At 34.9% G+C, this 20953-nt stretch overlaps 1 protein-coding gene across 4 annotated transcripts in view; it reads right to left on the reverse strand.

The window, feature by feature from the left end:
* LOC145278107 (uncharacterized) overlaps nucleotides 1–20953 on the reverse strand; it is a 181194-nt gene that overhangs the window by 131785 nt on the left and 28456 nt on the right. The window contains exon 1 of one of the 4 annotated variants that reach the window (XM_080130380.1): nucleotides 377–887. The exons of 2 other annotated variants lie outside the window; for them this stretch is intronic. The gene's annotated coding sequence lies outside the window, so the exon portion shown is untranslated. Of the gene's footprint in view, nucleotides 1–376; nucleotides 968–20953 lie in introns of those variants that run through there. One more of the 4 variants, XM_080130381.1, reaches the window with a different exon arrangement.

Here is a 20953-nt window from a genome sequence, read left to right on the forward strand (position 1 = left end):
TACCAAATAAAATAAAAATGAAATAAAGAAATGTGTTAAAGCGGGGGAAAAAGTTTCAATTTTTTTAAAATTGAAACTGAAATCTAAAGAGAAACAGTTAAAACTGGTTATATAATTGTGTTATGTAACTTTTTTTTTCTTCTTCCAGTTCTAATGTCGAAAACATTCGTAAATACAACGACCGCAAAAGTTCCGAAACATTTGTTATGATTTGCGTCGACCATGCACTCGCCGGCGATGACAGAAAGTAATTTACGTTTTTTTTTTTTTTTTTTTTTTTTTTTTTTAAATAAGTAAAAGCAAAACTATATTGGGAACTGAAAAAATAAAATACACAAATCGAGGTTTTAAAGATTAATGAAATAAAATATATTACCAGAATCCAGAAATTGTGTTGTAAATTTTCCGAAGAAATAAAAACGGGACGAACGTAGGAAAACCAAATCAAAAACAAATGAAAAGTTTTGGTTGACGTTTGTATTTAAAAAAATATCAAAAATAAAGTTTTTTTGCAACAAAAATATGACAGCAGGAGGTTCTCCACAGATACTTTATATTTTGCGTTCAACAGCTTCAGTAAAACCTTTAACACCTTCCTCACTTGTATCTGCTGGACGATGCGAAAAATGACAATTATGCGAGACGGAATTCAAAATCAAGTGATATATTTATTATTAAGTGGGGAAGAAGACGACGAGCAAGTGCGCGTGTTTGCCCTACATTCTATCTACATAGATTTCCTGCCTGTGTTATAAAGGTGGGGGTGATTGGGAAAAACGATTCGACGACTCATCTACAAGGTGTGGGTAAAGTTAAAGTAGAATAAGGGGGAGGGTTTTCTGGTCACAGTTGCTTGTTTTTTGTTTTTCCATTATTTTCTATGCGTCCACGCACTTGGATGACAACGTTTATCTTTAATACAACAATGTCTTCTTTTTTTTTTTTCTTTCGTCTAAAATACTATATTTAAAAAATGCACAGAATGGTCGGGTCTTATTTTAGACTTACTGGAATAACCGGAGTTGGTATTAAGTTAACGCCCTCAACTACTCTCATCTCTATATATATGAAAAAAATTGAAATTCTACTTTTTTAGAAGATTACGTATGATTACCCTGAAAAACTTACCGGAAAGAAAAAAAAAGAAAAAAAAAAAAAAAGAAGAAAAACAAAACGGCAAGTAATTGGATTAGAATTTAGAATGAGAGATCAATTTTTAGCGTAACATTCTTTTTTTATGAATCCTGTTGCCCCTTTAATATTTTCGGGGCATTCTTGCCTTTTAGGGCAATTAAACAATTTGTTTTTCTTTTCTGTTCTGTTCTATGAAGATCTTATCTTAGACTTGTAAAAATAACTTCTTTTTTTTTTAGGAGATTATGTATGAATACCCTCATAACCTTGTCGGAAAAAAAATACAAACACTTTAGAATTTAGATTGAGAGATCAGTTTCGCATATTAAATTTAACGTAAAATTAAAATATCTGGAAAATGGGGGAGCGTTTTACATTAACTAGATAAATTGTTCTTTTTTGGAGGGAGGTAGGATTAGGGGCCCTTTTTTTTCAATTTTCTTATCAGTTTCTTCAAGCTGGGCATGGGACGTCAAACATTCACCCGCTATTTCATATATTCCAACCGAGAGAACTTTTTAAGATTCTGACCCTCCTTATAAGTGCAATTGTTTGAATCTCTCTTGCACTTGGTTCACCGGGTATATTTGCCAGGTAGTTTTTGAAATTCTTTTGCATGAGTCCAGTTGCTCCTATAATTACTGGAATTATAGAAATCTTCCTAAGATTCCAATTTCTTTTCATGTCGAACATAAGATCTTTGTATTTCGTTATTTTTTCCCCTCCTGGCTCTGTTCACCCCAGCATCATTTAGGACACTGACTTCTACTAAGGTTGCTTCTTCCTCCTGATGTTATATCATTATGTCAGGTTTAATAGCTCCGTTTTCGAGCTGTATGAATTGAATAGCTATCGTGGATGACTTATCTTCAATTGTTCCCAAAACTTGTTGCTGCGTTCGATATTCAACTTTTTACAGATGGTTCAGTGGAAATATTTGCACACTTTATTGTGTTGTATGCTAGTTGTCTGCCAGCAGAATAATATTACAGCTGCATGCTATCACGTATGTTTTATGCGTTTATTTAAATTGGAATTTAAAGAAAAAAAAAGCTTCACAAACATGACTGTGGCTTCTCTCTCGCATGTTTTAATTTTCTAATCATTTTGCTTTCATGGGGATGGGGCATGCCTACAGAATGCTATGCGTTCACCCACTATTTCAGTCACTCCAACCGAGAGATCTTTTTAAGATTCTAATCGTTCCTTTGAGTGCACTTGTTTGTATTACTCTTACACTTGGTTCACCGAGTTATTTTAAGAATAGACGTTGTTCTCTTTATGCCTGCTATCTGTATTTCGTTACAACTTGGTATTCCACGCATTGTTTTCAAGTATTCTTAAGATTGTTTTTTATTAGGCTAGTTGTTTCTTTCACAACCGCTATGATATTTCTTTCTTTCAGAGACCATTTTTAAATCATTCTTAGGTTCTGATGTTCTATTATCTTTTCCTGTTCAGCTCTATTAAGGCCATAGGCATTCCTATTGCACTTAGTTCACCGGGTATATTTGCCAGGTAGTTTTTTTTAATTCTTTTTTATGAATTCTGTTGCTCCTATAATAACTGAAATGATAGAGATCTTCCTAAGATTCCAGTTTCTTTTCATATAGCATATGAGGCCTTTGTATTTTGTTATCTTTTTTTCTTCTCAGCTCTGTAAAGCCCGGCATCGTTAGGGACACTTACTTCAACTAGGTTTTTTTTTTTTTTTAATTTATTTTTTATTCAATTTTCACCCCAAACAAGGCACAGTGCCACTTTGAAGCAGGGGGCTACTATCAGGGACTTAATTAGCGGGGTCATTATGAAGGGAGATGAGTAGAAAGATGTTTGTTAACATTACATTTGAACTTCTGCATATCAGTGCAGTTGGGAAAGCAGAATCCCGGAAGGGAGTTCCAAAGACCCGCAGTTCTGGGGAAGAAACTATTGGAGTAAAAGGCTTTCTTGCACCTAGGGATCTCTACTGTAAAGGGATGAGACTTAGTAGCTTGTCGAGTTTGTCGGGGGTAATTACGTCGGGGAGATACAAGGGTTGCTACTTTCTTTCTCTTGTTCCATATCACTATATCAGGCTTAACAGCTCAGTTTTCTAGGTACGTAGCTGTAGGACTTTCAAATCATAAAAGATGGTATATAACTTATTTCCAACTGTTCTTACCGGTATATGTTCCCAAAACTTGCTACTATACTGGATATTCAGCATTTTACAAATTTTTCAGTGGCGATATTTACATATACCATTGTTTCGCATTGTATAATAGTTGTCTCCCAACAGAACTTTAGATACAACCTTAAACTATATCCGATGGTGAGGCCCCAGCTTGCGGGCTTTGGGGAGTGTGGAGCCACCCCTTAATTGCCATTGCTCCCAGGTCCACTCTGACCCAGAGTGGTAGTACCTGTTAGGGTCCCAACAATGGGTTAAATAGAAACCGACTTGAAAACAACAAATATATTCTATTAAAAAACTTTTTCTTCAAAATCACTGGATTCGGCATTAAATAACCTGAAAAGGGTTGATATGTCGTAAAACAAAACCAACCAACCAACCCAACAGAACTTTACAACTGGATGTCACGTGCTTCACACTCTCTACTTCTGTGCGGTGGAATCTGCATTCATTGTTTTTACTAAGAATACTCATTTTCTTAAAAGCATTGGTCATCAAGCCTTGATCTTTGGCAGCGATCATCATCCTCTCTTAATCATAGTAAAGTGATCCTCTTTTTAGCCAGTCTATAGAGCCTTCATTATTTATATAGTCAGTTGAATTCACCAGAAAATGTTTAGCATACTGTTGGCCTATTTTTCCAGTTTTTTGCAATGGAAGTTCTTGATGTATTTATTTATTTTTCCAATATTTTTTTCAGATATTCTTTTTTAAAAGCGGGCGGAAAAAAGGAATATCTGCCTTGCTACAAAAAATGCTAGGTTTATTTTAATGTCTTTACCCCCCCCCCCATTTTTTGCTGATGATGAGACTTTGTTTAAAGAAAATCTTTTTATAAAGTTATTGTTCAAGACATATTGTCTATTTCAATAAAAACATTGTTTCTGAAACGAGCGTACAAACTAATGATTTTGTTTGTTTTCCTTTTGAAACTGATTTTTAATTCAAATTTATCAATCATTTTACTTAATATTAAAATAGCTCTAGGACAGCTATGCCTATCGAGCTTATTATATATCTGCATTACAGCGAACACTTTTTTTTTAATAGTATTAATACATTTACTAGTACATAAAAATAAACTCTGCTCTTTAGACTCTAGGTTTAATTTCCTTAAAATTATATATATATATATATATATATATATATATATATATATATATATATATATATACAGAATTGATATGTAGTTTGCTTGAAGCATTGTGTGGGATAGGTATGTAGTAGGGATTTAGAAAGCTATCACAATGCGAGGAATGAGATATAGTCGGTGTTGGTGAGAGAAGACGAAAACAAGTGGCGATTTACAAATCAATAAGTACATACATATATGTCTATATATACATATATTTATTCAGTTGTATTAAATACAAATGTCTTACTTGTTATGTCTGTCACAATATTCATAATATATTTCAGGAAAAAAATTCTCCTTTTCAAATGGTGGACGTGACAGATCGATTCAAAACATGCTAGATGATGGAGCGGAAAATGTCCAATTCATTTTCCGCTCCATCATCTAGTATGTTTTGAATAGTTCGAATCCTTGCACGTTTGTAATAATTTTAATCATCATTTTATCCAACGTTTACTCATTATCCTTACCCTTAGGGTATTTTTGTTTTTTCAGTGATTTTGTTTGGTGCATATGGGCATTTCCCATACTCCAAGTTCACAGGGTAAGCGTTGATGGTAAGACAATGTTGAGTGTACTTGATGTTTAGTGTACTCGATTTTGTGTTTGACTTGGTGTTGCGTGTTTGTGTGACGCGGCGCAGCTGCTAGTTTATAATATTGCTCTATCTTGTATACTGAGCTCTTTTTTATCTGATTGGGATTGTCTTATAAATTTTGATACTAATATTTATATGGACTTTAATTTTAGAGTATTATACAAGCTGTAATCTGAAAGTATTTTCCTGATACCGATACAATTAACGATTCCGTTCTAAATTTCCGATTCCGATCCGATCCGATTCTAATAACAAAAGCGCCCGAAAAAAGCAACTATAGAATGAGTTTATTAAATGGCGTCGATTTAAGTCTGTTTAAGATATGTTCCGGTATTTTGAACTTTACTTATCGCAGAGAACAATCAGTTTAAAATGTAAATATACCAAATTTATTATTTAAAAATCAACTAACAATTTGTTTACGTTAGTTTTTTTTCTTTCTCTTTAACAATTTTATGAAACAAAATCTATAAATAATAGACATGTTCATTTTTTTTATTTGTATCTCACCGATAATTTATCTACACATAAATAAATCATGAATTCTTTTCACGTGATAAAAACTTATGCATTAATGACAATGTCATTAGAGATACGGAAAATTTGACCTAAAACCGTTAAGTTTTTTTTTTTTCAACCCTAAAGATTTTTTGTGGAAGTAGGAACAAACATATTTTTGTATTAATTTTTATTGATTGGATTTCTGACACTGATTAAATTTATTATTGGCAGACAATTTATTGATATTTTTTAGCCATATTATGGAAAATGTTGTTTAATTAAAAACGTAGTAATATTCAATGAAAACATTATATATATAATAAACATATTGACACTATTTTAAATAGGAGTAAATGTGGTATTGTGGTGAGTGAAATGATTCTAGCTAAGAATGATATTGATAGCTTAAGAGAGACGATAACCAACGATCCCTACTTTCCCAAATACTTTTTAATGGAAATGGCATAATGGAAACATTAAAAGGTATTTGCAGCTTCTCTTCCAATTTTCGAATTTTAATCATGTCAAATCGCACTTTATTTCCTTTTGATGGATTGAGTGTTGCTATTTCTTCTGATGAGTTAAGGGCATAATAGATTCACTGATTGATATAATAATTAAGTGGTTGTTTTTGTGCTATGAAACAGATAAGTCAAAAATTGTAAACGTCAACTGAATTAAAGGAATAAATTATAAGATGGTCAACATCATGAATTTTGGAATATAGTTTTTTGTCATTTATTCACTATATATATATACACACACACACACACACACACACACACACACACACACACACACACACAATCACGATACAATCATCTTGACACACTGGTTCTCACCAGATCACCAAAGTTAAGCAATGATAACCAGGACCAGATGGGTGACCATTTGGGAAGGTTAAGCGCTGTATGCACTGTGCCTAGTGTTTGGGGGGGCACATTAATTCACTGGGAGAGATGCACCCCCGTTTTTGTTAAGACATTCATCTAGGAGAAGGAAAACTTTTATGTAAAAACCTGCGGTTTACTGTATACTTTGCCTTGTGGCAGTCATCTGCACTGACAAAGATTAGCAGTAATGTCAAAAAGGTGGTTGGTTCTACACAAAGCCTTCACCGCTATAAACAAATCATCTGTGTGGATTCCAAACAACTTAGTTGTTGTGGCGGATCTCATGCATGACGGGATAATCCATAAGAAAATATGTGACCCTTAATGATATCTATTCTTCGTTTTTCTGTTTGTATTGTTTTACTTATTTAGGAATGTCGTTTGAGAAACTAAAGTCGTCAAGGAATAAATAATTCATGATAAAGTTCGCCATTTCTTATTTGTCGTGATGCGTGACGGAAACCCTCCCTTATTTCCTATTGGTAACACAGAGGTCGTTATTCGAATCTAGAGACGGAACTCCAAACCAGTCACCCCCATCCTTTCTAAATTATTAGCGGACTATATTTCAATTTAGAATTAATTAGAACAGATCATTTGATCGAAAAAAAAAGAATGTCTGAAATAGCTTTTCTTGAGAGATTCAAGGGGGTGGGGGATGCTCGTTTTCAACATTCATGATAAAATGAGATTTTATTTAAGGTCTATTACGTATGAGCCGTTTAGGTTGGTTGCTTTTGGGGTGTTTATGTCAAATTGAAACCGTACATGTTTTGTGATTGGACTACTCCTCCATATATGGGACCTTGAAAGGTATTACCACTTAGGTCAAAGTTGAATTGAGAATAGTAATAAGAACCCCCACACCACTGAATACACGATTGGGTTAGGACATGAACTTTGTAATATACGTCATTAAAGCCCGTGAGCTAAAAAATGCTGTCGTCGCTGAGATCTGTGGGAACATGATGAAAATTAGCAGCGAGGGCCATAGATCCTAGCAAGCAAGACTGTCGGTAATGAATCAAAAGATTTTACAAAAAACATTAGAAAATTTTTTTTTTAAATTCATTAAAAAAAAAGAAAAATAAGGAACATGTTGATTTGTACTGAAACTCATTCAATATTTAAAAAAAAAGAAATTTGAAACGGAAAAGTTTTTTGTTTATGAGTTAAAAGTAATTAAACATTACGTTGTTTCATGGATGTTAAAGACTAAAATACGTTCATTATTTAATATTAATATTACAGAGGACCGTGGTTAAACAGGGTATTGATAGGTGGTTGAGTATTTTAAAGAGTTAAAGGTACGTGTGCATTTCATGTTTAGAAAACATTTTTTTGTTTTCATTTTTTTAATAATTCCAAGCGGAGACAATTCAAGAAGTTCTTAAAGTTCATAACTTTTAATGATTATTTTGATTTATAACGAAAGTTTAATTTTGTAAAATTTCGTTTTTTCTTAAGTCATACATTTTTATTACGTGTATAAACAATACACTGCCCCTTATCTGTGTAACTCTCCTTGTAGAGGTACACTTCCCCTACTGACTTCCCCTGGTTGAGGTAACTCACCTTTGAGAGGAAAGTGTGACTTCTGACATAACCGGCGATAAAGTATACTTGATTCCTACCTAGATCTGTGTCGTTTGTTCATTTTATATCAATGTCTACACACGTAACATGGTGGAAGCTTGGTAAACGAAAACACGTCTTCTCAACTAAAAAAACAGAACTACAAATCGTCATCAAACTGAGTAACCGTTTTTGTTTTTTTTTTAACTTTGTTTTTCTGTCTATTTTTATGTCTGTGGGAACAGCATAATCCATTTCGTCTCAGGACAGTGTGACCGTATATTATTAGCCTTGTTTGGTTTATTTTATTCACTGTTCATTTACTTCTAGTGCTTACTAGAATTAATTTATCTCTGTGACTGTTTAACTGTTCTGCTCACCCTCTTAAGATGTCTATCGATAGCACAACAGCCACTGCTACTGTCGCTAACCTGTCCACTGACATGGCTGGCTTACACGTGGGGGACCCTGAAAGACTGGTATTTGGCGAGAACAAGGCAGATTCATGGAACTTGTTTTTCAAAAGATGGTCCAACTATGCGCTGCCGACCTGACTTGACTGAAAACCTTGACTGAAAAGGCCTTGATTCCAATTCAAAACATGGAAACAAAAAGTGCTACTGCCCGGATAATGAAAGTCTCTGAAACCAGTTGAGCTAGGGAACCAGCTTCAACGAAGGAATGCTTTTTCTGTGGCTACTTGCATGCAGCGAAGCGCAGCAGAGGTTCAGCTTTTGGTAAACAATGTAACGCATGTATGGAGAAAAGCCATTTTGAGTTGAAGTGTCCCAGCAAGTTCAGAAAAGCTTCCGAACAATGGAGAAACACATCAAAGAAAAAAGGTACAGTACACCATGACCACATGTGCGACACGTCAACACTTCATCAGAGGATGACGAGGGTGAATACACCCACTGGGTGATTACACCCACTGGGTGAACGAAGTGAAAGCAAAGAAGAGATGCCAAGTGTTTCATGCTCCTCAGCAACCAGGAAATTGTCTTCTACATCCACACAGAAGCAACCATCAACACACGCCCTGCGAAGTTTGTGAAGAAAATAAAACCATACAACGGGGTTCTGACGATGTGGAACAAGTCCCTTATGAAACCACTATGAATATGTCACAAAAATGTTAAAAACCCTAAGATGCGCAAAACATATTTAGCGGAGTTTGTCGTATTCAAAGACGAAGACGACTGTCAACCCCTTCTGGGTCTACCTACAAGCACACATATGGGCCTATTGGAGATAAAACAGCAGAATTTCCACCGTGTCACAGCGGATAACATAGACAAGAACTATCGAGAAGTGTTTGATGGAAAATTGGGAAAACTACCAGGAGTTACAGCCCTCCAACTTAAGTCAGATGCTATTCCAGTTATAATGCCCAACAGGAGGACACCTGTGGTGGTATGACCAGAACTTAAGGAACTGGACAGACTGACAAAACTGGGAGTCATTGAGCCAGTGAAAAAAACTACTCCATGGGTCAGCCAAATAGTCGTCACAAGAAAAAAGAATGAAGCCTTAAGAATATGCCTGGACCCTCATGAACTCAACAAAGCACTCATGCGAGAGCACTACATCGATTGAGAAATGAAAAATCCCGCATATAAATATATGGGAAAGATAAAAAAACGGGGAGCATTTGTATATCTCACAAAGAAAATATACACAAGAGAGGGAGTAGGGAATTTATGCATATATAGATATACATATCTATCTATAGTATCTTTCTACAAATAATCTAAAGCATCCAATGAATCAATGAACCTCTTCTGTCTGCAGAGAGAGGCCTTCAGTCATGCAATGGAGACAGATTCAAGAGTTTTCAGATGACTACTCAATCGAATTGAAAAAACGCCGCCCTTATATACGAACCCACATTCTGAATTATCCAGTAAATGCTGTCTAATTGCAGAATCTAAATTATTGTGGGTTGTGTCGAGGAGAATTTTATTTTTATTTTTATTTTTATTACGAAAATCTGAAGGTACATGTTCGATTCTTGTTTCAAAGTGAATGCTGGTTCGCCCAACGTAGACAGCATCACACTGATATTGGAATTTATATATAATATTACTCAGTTTAGTATGAGACAAACCGTCCTTTTTGCAAAAAGAAAATGCAGGTTTCGTATCAAAAATCACATGAGGTAGAACAGATGGAAAATAATTGTTGATAGTCTGTTTAAGTTGATTAATGAGAGGGACACATTTTTCTCCAACCCATGGCAGCTTAAGATATATAGGACATTTTGAAGGGCCAAAGGTTATATTTTTTATTAAATTGATTGATTTTGAATTTTAATACATTCATTAAGTAAGAATTCTGGGTAACCGTTATCGACCAGGATTTCTTTCATTTTAGTAATTTTAGTATCTAGCCTACAAGGGGAACAAATAACCAAGCCCTATGTTACTAATGTATAAATTAATGTCAACTTAATAGTTTGGTATATAGAACTGTAAGGGTAGGTTTTCTATATATAGAAGTAAGAAAACCACTTCTGGACCTTTTAATCAACATGTCGAGGAACAGAAGAGAGTTGTCCTTTTTCATCTCGATAGTAAAAGATAAATCGTGATGTAAGGAATTAAGGCGTTTTGAAGAATTCTAAAGCCAGGTCCTGAGAAGGAAAAGCTGCAAACATATCATCCAGATAACGAAAATATAAGGCAGTAGTGTTATGTGGTGATTTGAAAAGGATAAGACCTAAGGGGCTGCCCATGGAAACCCCATCAATTTGTTGCTACACCACATTGTCGAAACTAAACTCGACGGATTTTGTGCAAAGAAAAGGGAGTTCAATAAAACTAAAGAAGATTTTGGTTTGGTTGTTTATGTTTTACGGCATATCAACCCTTTTCAGGTTATTTAATGCCGAATCTAGTTATTTTGAGGAACGATTTTTAATGGGGTATATTTGTTTTTTAAGTCGGATTCTATTTAACCCATAGTTGGGACCCTAATAGGTACTACCACTTCGGGTCAGAGTGGACCTAGGAGCAATTGTAATTAAAGGGTGGCTCCACACTCCCCAAGGTCCACAAGGTGGGGCCTCACCATCGGATATAGTTTAACGTCATATGCAGAACCAACTAAAGAAGGAGGAACAAGTTCACTACGATAAAGTGCATCGCAGCAAATAGTAATAGTCTCATCGATAGGCACGTTAGTAAACAAACTTGAAATATCAAACGAGACAAATAAAGCAGTATTTTGATTGTGAGTATTATCTCTAATGATTTTGGAGAAAGTAAACGAATCAGAAACACAGAAAGTAGAATAGAATGTATGGACAGGTGAAAGTAACTCAGTGAGCCATTGATCGAGGGCATGTTGAGCGGAACCAACCATGGATAAAATGGGTCTACAGGACACATTTTCTTCATGAATTTTAGGGAGACCATAAAGTCGAGGTCTCAAGGATCCAATGGGTCGTATTTTCTGATAAATCTCTTTGGAGAGATAATTCTTTTTAAATAAGAAGTGCAAGTGTTTTTTGCAAATTGTTTTCAATATTCAAAGTATTATCACACGAGTCGCCCAAGCCGAGTTTAAGAAAATTTGTAGTCTTATCTAAAACATTAGACATTTTATTAATATAGTCAATACGGTTCAGAACGACTACGCCGGCACCTTTATCAGGTCTGGAAAGATAAATATTTTTATTTTTCTTTAAATTAAGTACAGTAGAAAAATGGGATTTTTTCCAGACAAAATTCCTCGAGTCGATCGACGAATTGCTATAAGAATGTGAAATACTAGACACATTAGCTTTCATAGCTGAAAGAGTATTAGAGTAAAGAGAGGTGTGATGTTTTAATTGAGAAAACACAGTTTCAAATTCAGTGAGAACCTCCATATCACGGATGCATTTAGAAGGAACATAAAAATTTAAACTTTTAGATAAAACAAGTTTCTCAGAATCAGATAAGACCACGTTGGAGAAATTGAAAATGTATTTATCAAGTTTGGTGTTATCCGAGCCAAATCTATTCTTAATTAGTAACGACAAATGTTCGTTGAATTTCCCAGTAGATGATTCCGTATTAACCTTGTCATGATTATCGAGAAGATGAGAAAAATGGAAGAAATTAAAGGACAAAAAACTGTTGGTGGAGTGAACCATGATCGATGGCGACAAGACAAAAGGTATTCAAGTTGACGTGGAAATTTTTGTACATCATCAGTAATGAAAGTTCAATAAGAAAACTAGGTGACAATTTGGCAAGAGAGATACGTTTAGAAATATATCGGGGGACGACATTATTTTAAAAACAGGATTTAAGAATTGTAGTAAATAATGGGCAATCAATAATTGTCTGTGAGATGGGTATATATGCTGATGACACCACACTCTCTCATCTAAGCTTCAGTCTCTGTCCCATCGACGAAATGTTACATCCCTCTGCCTGTTCTACAAGTACTTTAATGGTGAATACTCTGACGAATGCAAGCACTTGTACCCCCTCGACGTAACTACCCACGACAAACCCGACAAGCAGCTAAATCCCACCCCTTCACAGTAGAGATCCCTAGATATAAGAGAGCCTTCTACTCCAGAAGTTTCTTCCCCAGAACCGCTAGACTTTGGAATTCCCTTCCGGGTCCCTGCTTTCCCAACTGTACTGACATGCAGAAGTTCAAATGTAACGTGAACCGACACCTTGCTGTCCAACTCCCTACATAGTACCCCTGTAGCTTATGTTCCTGCCTTGTTTGGGGTGAAAATGTAAAAAAAAAAAAAAAAAAAGAAAATGTATAAAAAGTTGGCAGCCCGACGTTACCCAGTTACAATACGCTTAAAGATGATATTTTAATTTATGCAGATTGCATATGAATTATAGAATCGATCTTCTATTGATTATTATATTTTACGAGGAATAATTTGTTCGGTGGACAAATTCGTAAAAATAAATAAATAAATAAATAAAAATGATAATGATAATGTCGTTCATCAAATTTCGTCTGCGTTTGTTTACAATATCAGATCAGTTGATATTTGGGTTTGACGATAAATGCCCTGAAAAAATCATTTCTGATTAATATTTAGTTTTAAAATATGATAAAATAACAAAAATGATTTGCAGTGACTTTAACTGGTTCCTTTTTATTATCATAAATTGAACTCATTAATAAGAAAAATAAAATAAAATGGCGAGTACACTCGGGTTTGAACAGGGGATCGTTCGATCTGTAGTTGAATACTCTACTACTAAACTATATCTCCAGATTATAATACATCTGTTTTGTTTTGTTTTTTTAAAGAAGATAGGCTCATAAGAGTAGTGGTCGATGGACAAAAATCGGAGGCCTGCAATATAAATGCTGGAGTCCCTCAGGGGTCAATCCTGGGCCCAACTCTCTTCCTGATCTACATCAATAACCTCCCTAAACACATACTTAAATCATTCGTTGACATCTATGCTGATGACACGACCATCTACGGCAACACATCAAAGGCTGTCAATGACAAAGTTCTTTCTGATTCTCTCTCCTCTGATCTCGATGCGTGGTTCAGTGGGGGAAGATGTGGCTGGTTACCTTTAATGCATCTAAAACCAAACTCCTATCCTTACATCATCAACGCTCTGATCCCCATCTGGCATCAATTGTGATGGATTGCTCTCGTCTGGGTGAGGCCCCGTGTTTTGACAAGCTTCTGGGTTTGACCTTTACTCCTGATCTGAAATGGAACACGTACATCAAGTCTGTTGCCAAGGTAGCTGGAAAGATGGTGGGATCCTTCTACCGCTCCAGAAGATATCTCACTACTGATGCAATTCTCTATCTATATAAAAGCCAAGTACGTCCAAGGATGGAATACTGTTGCCATATCTGGGCAGGAGCTGCTAAAACAGCCTATCATGCTTTGACAGAGTACAAAATAGACTTCGTGGCTTAGTGGGGGATGCCCTTTTCTCTACCCTGCAACCTCTCTCCCACAGAAGAGACGTTGCGAGCCTATCCTTGTTTATCGTTATTTCCATGGCAGGTGCTCGTCTGAACTCCAATCTTTGGTCCCCCCTCGCCAATCTTTCACGAAAAACATCCGTCTAGCTGAATCCACTGTGAAAAATTTCCCCCACTCTATATCTGTGCCTAAATCAAAACGCGGATTCCATGAACAAAGCTTCTTTCTTAGAACTGCACGCCTGTGGAACTCTGTTCTGTCTGCCTGCTTCCCACCGGACTACAACTTGGATGTCTTCAAGTCCAATGTTAACAAATTCCTAATGAACCGCCCCCTTAAGTAAACACTTCATCAAATCTCCACACTAATGTAATGTACTTGCAATAACCCTTATCCCTGAGTGGCTTCCGGGCCTTGATAAGTGGTGATCACTGTGTAAAAAAAAAAAAGAAAAAAGAAATGATTTGTTAAAATTTTATTATCTTCCTTGGCCAGTGTTACGTAAGATATTCCCTCGTAAGTTTCTTTTTTATCTGTAAGAGAGAAAAGCTATTTTTAAGATTGTGTTTTTTTTCGATTTGCGATATTTATCAGATGAATTTCTTGACAAAACATATCAAAGAACTCTGCCAGACATAAATTAGCTTTTTGTGAAATTTGAAGAAAATAGGCTCAGCCATTTCGAAACCTATAAGGAGGGAGCTCACACACACACACACACACACACACACACACACACACACACACACACACACAGAGTAACTTCTATATGATAGTAGAGATTCTGACTACAAAAATATCAGGGAAACCAATGCTAACAATAGAATTTTCAAATTCATACAATATGATGATGATATAAAGACAAAATATGTTTGTTGTAATTCATTTTGAAATCTTAATTACTTTATAAAAGTTAAAATTTTATTTTAATTCAATAAATGTTCAGATAATATTTTATTTTGTGTTATTGCTAATTTAGTGTTTGTTTGCTTTTAACAATATGTTATACGAAACGTTTTGAATTATCTCCTCTTGGAATTTTTCGAAAATGAAAAAAAAAAAAAATTGTTCTCCAAACGTAAAATGCGTAAATACCAACTTGCGAAACAAAGGATAAGGTCTGGTAGAATCAATTCTCTATTGATTATTATATTGTACTCATGCATAGCAGTGATTTCAAAAGTTAAAAAAAAAGTATGACCTAGATGCCATCAGCTAGAATCGAAACCAAAACATTTATCGCTCCAGCCTTAGTCATTACCGTTTGAGCAATCGTCAGATAGGTAAGAAATAGTTTAAAATGAACCGCCTTTTACGTATAAATGTATTTATTTGCACATACGTACAAATAACTCGTTTAGTCAACTTTCAGAGCAGTGAGAGTCAGGTAGAAACGAACTCGTGCCTAAGGTTGATTGTGATTGGAATAAATTCTATTTAATCCAATGAAGTGTTACGACTCAAAGTTGGAGTGGACCTGATAGTAGTTACAACTAAGAGGTGATTCCACATTCGAGCCTCATCACGAGATGAACTTGATGATCATACTGAGGAGCAAGAGGAAAAGAACTTGCTTGAAAATTAGGGTTTTTTTTTTTTTTTTCAATTTTCACCCCAAACCAGGCACAGTGTCACTTTGAAGTAGGAGGCTACTATTGGGGGCATAAGTTGCAGGGATATTGTGAAGGGAGTTGAGCAGCAAGATGTCTGTTCACATTGCACTTGAACTTCTGCATGTCAGTACAGTTGGGAAAGCAAAATCCTGGAAGGGAGTTCCAAAGTCTAGCAGCTCTGGGGAAGAAACTATTGGAATAGAAGGCTTTCTTACACCTAGGGATCTCTACTGTGTAGGGGGTGGGATTTAGCTGATTGTCGGTTTTGTCGGAGGTATTTACATCGAGGGATTACAAGTGTTTGCAGTTTGTCAGAGCATTCACCATTAAAATACTTGTAGAACAGGCAGAGGGATGCAACATTTCATCGATGGGACAGAGATTGAAGCTTAGATGACAGTTCAGGACCTATCAGGTTTGCGACTCTTTTTTGAACCCTATCCAGGAGTGAGAGACTAGTAGCAGATGCACCAGGCCAAATGTGACAACAATACTCCATACATGGGCGAATGGTGGCCTTATAGAGGTTTGATAATCTTTCCGACCTACAAGTGAGGCATCATTTTAGAATGAGTTAATACCGGAATCGTGATTTGGAGAAGAAAAACTAAAAAAAAAGAACAACAAAAAAAATGTTACGTAATCACACGATGTGTTACATAAAGATGTTGGATAAGTATGCTGTGGATTACATAAGTTTGTAGTAGGAGTGGTTAGGGATAAGGTGGTGACACTAATGGCGATCGATAAGGTCCAGTTGGTCTAATGTACCATGACTTATCCTAACAAGTAAAAATAAAATAAATTGAATTAAAAACGTGAGTAGAGTAAAAAGAAAGAAACTCACGTGAAAAAAAAAAAAAAATTAGAATAAAATCGTTTTTGTGGGAATGAATATAACTCATTGTTTGTGTTTCACGAATCAGTGAAGCCTCATGAACAGAGCTACTGTAGATGATGATGATGATGATGTTGATGATTTCTTTGCAGTGTTGGTAGGTCGCCTATTACTAATTGACCGTGCTGCTATTGCAACCGTCATCACCATTGACAACGCGGATTGTAGTAGATGAAAATGATTTCTCCTAGCAATGTTGGTATGCCATCTGTCGTTTGGATTTACTGGAAGAATAAGCAGTGCTGCCACTGCTATGATTACTTTCCTTGTCGAGTTGATGCTGATTTTGTGGACATAATCAGAGCAGCTGTAGATGATGATGATAGTGTTGTGGACAAGATTAGAAGCTGCTGCTAATGCTGTGAGCAGAATCGCTGCTACTAGTTATAGGGGTGGATAGGAATAGAGCTGCTGTAGATGATGATGATGATAGTTTTATGGTAAACCTTTGGATGGAATCATGTCTGATAGTAATTTTAGTTGCTGAACAGCTACTGCTTGTTGTCATCGTTGCCATACTGTGTCATTGATGGCGATAGTGTGCGATTAAAGTGCCTCTGTATAAAACAATGCAGCTTTTTTATACTGATTGAATAGCTGCTGATGATAATAGTGTCTCAATGTCATCTGATTGACAGAACGAGAGGTGCATGAAGAGAGATAAAATTATGTATACTGTAACTACACTTCTAGACAGTTTTGCAATTTTTTTTTCAATGTCTAAATTGTCTAGCAAAGCCATATGCCTAGACAGTCTAGCAATCGAGGTGATGAAGAAATCCTCTGGAAATATTCACTCCACGGGGATCATTTAATGTTAAAATTACATAGAAAACTGAAATCCTATCCCACTAGAAATTAAACAAGTAATGACTTGGTGGAAGTCCAAAATACAATTGCGAATTTATTTTGGGTTTTGTCCACACTGAAGATTGAACCTTCAACCTCCAGAAGAGTGTAACTTTTACAATTGAATTTTACCTAGTATTTTATCTTGCAGACAATTCTAGTACGAGTTTTAGGAAGCTATTTTTGTTTCTAGATGTAAATATTACTACTTATTACTACGATGATAAAATTTTCGTGCAAGAAAAGACATGATTCCATTTCTGTTTGATGAAAACTGGTTTTATTTTTTGTTGCAGACCATCTACTAGTTGGCCAGTTGTGTACAAATCCCAAGAGCGATAGGAACCTTTTATCAAGTCTGAAAGTGACACAATGTTCAACAAGCGAGATCAGGGATGCGCAATTGTACAACTCATGCTATCTAACGATTCAAGTTATGACAACAGGACCATTGCAAGCACCCTCAAAATGCATCACTAGCTTGCCATGAATAACAGGGACGTGCTCAGGGTGATGAAAACAAATATTAGTCGATATCCGGTTATGCTCGGATACTGAACTGGTGGCTGAAGTGTCTGCTCAGATGCTGTTCTCAAATTAAATTGTCCTCAGTCAATGGAAAGGGAAACCCTTCTATACTAAGGCAATTTTATTTTTGAAAACTTCCAGAGTGCTCCCTTTTGGGGGAGCTGGTTTTCTCCACATTTAAAACGATCTTGTGTGACATTTTGTTTTCGTGGGGAAGCAAATAGGCATCAGTCAATTTCCGGTGGACCAACCTAGGTCGTTCGTCCGCTATGACGAACAACTTACCTATTGTGTGTTTTGCTCTTTGCTGTTACTTTTATTCTGGCATTCTGTTTTGCTTTGCAAGCCTTAACAAAGCTGGAACAAAATCAGCAATTTCTTTTATCCAATAAAACACATCCCGAATATTGCCGCATAACATTAAAACTAGGTACGGGCAACAATGGCTGGAAAAAAAATAGGGGGATGTAGTTTTGAAAGCCCGTTTATCATATTTTTTTTTGTAGTTCTCCGACTACTTTTGATTGTATTTGAAAGATTAAGGACTAAAGTTAATTTTCAAAAGGAAAAAATTATTTGTACACGTGAAGAAAAAAAAAGTTATGAAAATGTTTTCACGACGAGCTAACCAATTCAGCTAAATTTTGAAGTTAAATAAATTCATTGTAAATAGCCTTTAAAAGATAAATACTAGTTTTCTGGGTCTATTTAAAAATAATTAGTAAATTAAAGTCCTAAGATGAATTTAATTAAAAAAAAAACACCTTGTTTGTAAAAAAAAAAAAAAAAAGAAGCTTAATTAACTCCCAAAAGCGAAAAATTATCGCTTCATTCAACCGAAAGTAAACATTCTTCCTCACATGGATTATACAGAAGCCTAAAATCTCAGGCAGTCGAAAAGCTGTCTGAAAATGACGTCAGGTAGTTAAAAGGAGTTAGAAAGTACTGTTTTTCTTTTTTTTCCCAGTCGTGCCTCCGTACATTCCTATCGTGAACGTTTGTCTAATTTTTATTATTTTTTAATTTAATTATTTTTCTATGTTCCTGCTTTTAAATAAAATAAAAAAATCATTTTTCAAAATTATATAAAAATTATGTTACGCCTAAAGTTTCACATTCATTCAAGCAAGGAAAATATTAGAATCGTACATATAAAAATTATGTGAAACATGCAATTCAAAACCAAAAGTAGAAATATTTTTTGCAATTATAATTTTCTTGTATGAAAATATTAAATAAACAATGCTTAATTCAATGAAAATATCGGTAGTTCGAGAAATTAATTTTTCTTCCAGTCCTATCCAATTCACTAGTATGGACTTTAGGGGCTTTTTTCATAATGCTCCTAAATTTTTTTTTTTTTTAATTGTTACAATTTCCGATACATTATTTTCATAAAAAAAGCAAAAATAAATCCATGCATTTTTTTTACTACTGAAAACCATAAGTTTAGTAAAGATATTTTTTGTTTAAACAAAATAATATATTTCCACTAAGATTTAAGTAAAAATAATTAGTTTATTATATTCCGTTATCGTCATTTGATAAATACTGAAAATTTCATTAAAATTGGTTCCTTTTTTGATTTTTAGTGAGTAAAGGGAGGAGTTAAAATCGTTATAAGTTTTGGGCATCGGCATTCATTTTGCACGTGCCTAATTAAAACCTAAGCGCAGTGTTTACTGTCCTTTTCTTTTTAAAGACAAACACACGTGCGTATGTCGCAATTCTGTCTAGCCTCTTTGGGAGTGGGGGGCGAAGAGACCTAGGCAAGAAGGAAAAGAAAAACGTTACACGGACTACTAACCACAATGTCAATATTTACACGTTGTTAATCGCACATTGTTGCACACAACTTAATACATACGCTCTTTTACTAATAAAACAGGCACACTAATACACGCACACACACACACACGCGCGCACACACACACACACACACACCTTCATATGTCTATTCTGCTTATGCAAACGCACACGGCACCAACTAAAATGCACCCACATACATTCTCTTACATGCATACCAGCCAAAACAAACATGTATACTTAATTTCTTCTTAAACACCTTTCTTTCACAAGACCGTTCTTGGACTCTTTCAACTCTCATTCTTTACGATTTTGCATGGTTATTAAGTTGTCAATATCTAAATATTAATTTACTTGTCCGTACGTCCAATGTCACAAAAACCATCATCATCGCAAACATTAATGAATGAGAAACCAATTATCTCTCTTTATAGTCACTCTTTATCAGTTAAAAATCATTAAAACCATTTCTTTTTCAAAAATGTTCAAAAAAAAAAATAAAACATAGTCGTCTGTTTACGGTTTTCAAATTGTCTATTTTATTTTATAATTAGAAAACAAAGTCATATTAAGAAAAAACTGTAAGTTTTTTTATTATAGTTTCTTTTTAAAATGAAAAAAATTTGCAAGTGAATTTACATCTGTTCCTTTATAATTTATATAAAAAAATTATTCAGAAAAAAAACAAAAAAGAAAAACGATGTGTTTGTTGCATTTTCATTGGAAATAATTTAAATTTTTTAAATCAATTCTTTTTAAGTTTAAAAGGTTAAAGAATTCACTAAAAAAAATTGTTTTAAATTCGTTGTTATTTGTTTTATTTTATTTTTTAATCAATTTATTTATGTGTTTTAAAAAGTTTCAACTACCATGGAATTTCCACGGGTTCTGCTAGTAATTAATGAATTTTCTTCGATATGTGCACGGCCAAACAAATATCTCAGATGTAGCCTTTGAACATTGAACGATCATTGCTTGTAACAAGAGCCGTTTAATTATCAAACGTCTTTTCTTTTAACTGTATTGAGCAGATAATTTGGCCTCACATCAGTGGGGGGGGGCGATACGCGAACAAGCCGTAGAGAGGAAGGCCCCGAAACGGTGCATATTCTCTCCTGATGACCCAATATTATCTATACGACGAAATACCCCCCAAAAAAACATGACTACATAAAGTTTTAAAAGATATGCTATGAAATACCATCCTATAAAACTTAGACGAGGAAAGCCCTCGGAAGGCGCTTTATCTCTCTCTTGACATTAACATTATCCGAAAAGAAAACAGATGATAAACACCAGTATATAAAAGCCTATAAGGTAAGCT

Source organism: Euprymna scolopes, chromosome 6, assembly GCF_053919585.1.
Source record: "Euprymna scolopes isolate OS-2025 chromosome 6, ASM5391958v1, whole genome shotgun sequence".
NCBI classification, from domain to species: domain Eukaryota; kingdom Metazoa; phylum Mollusca; class Cephalopoda; order Sepiida; family Sepiolidae; genus Euprymna; species Euprymna scolopes.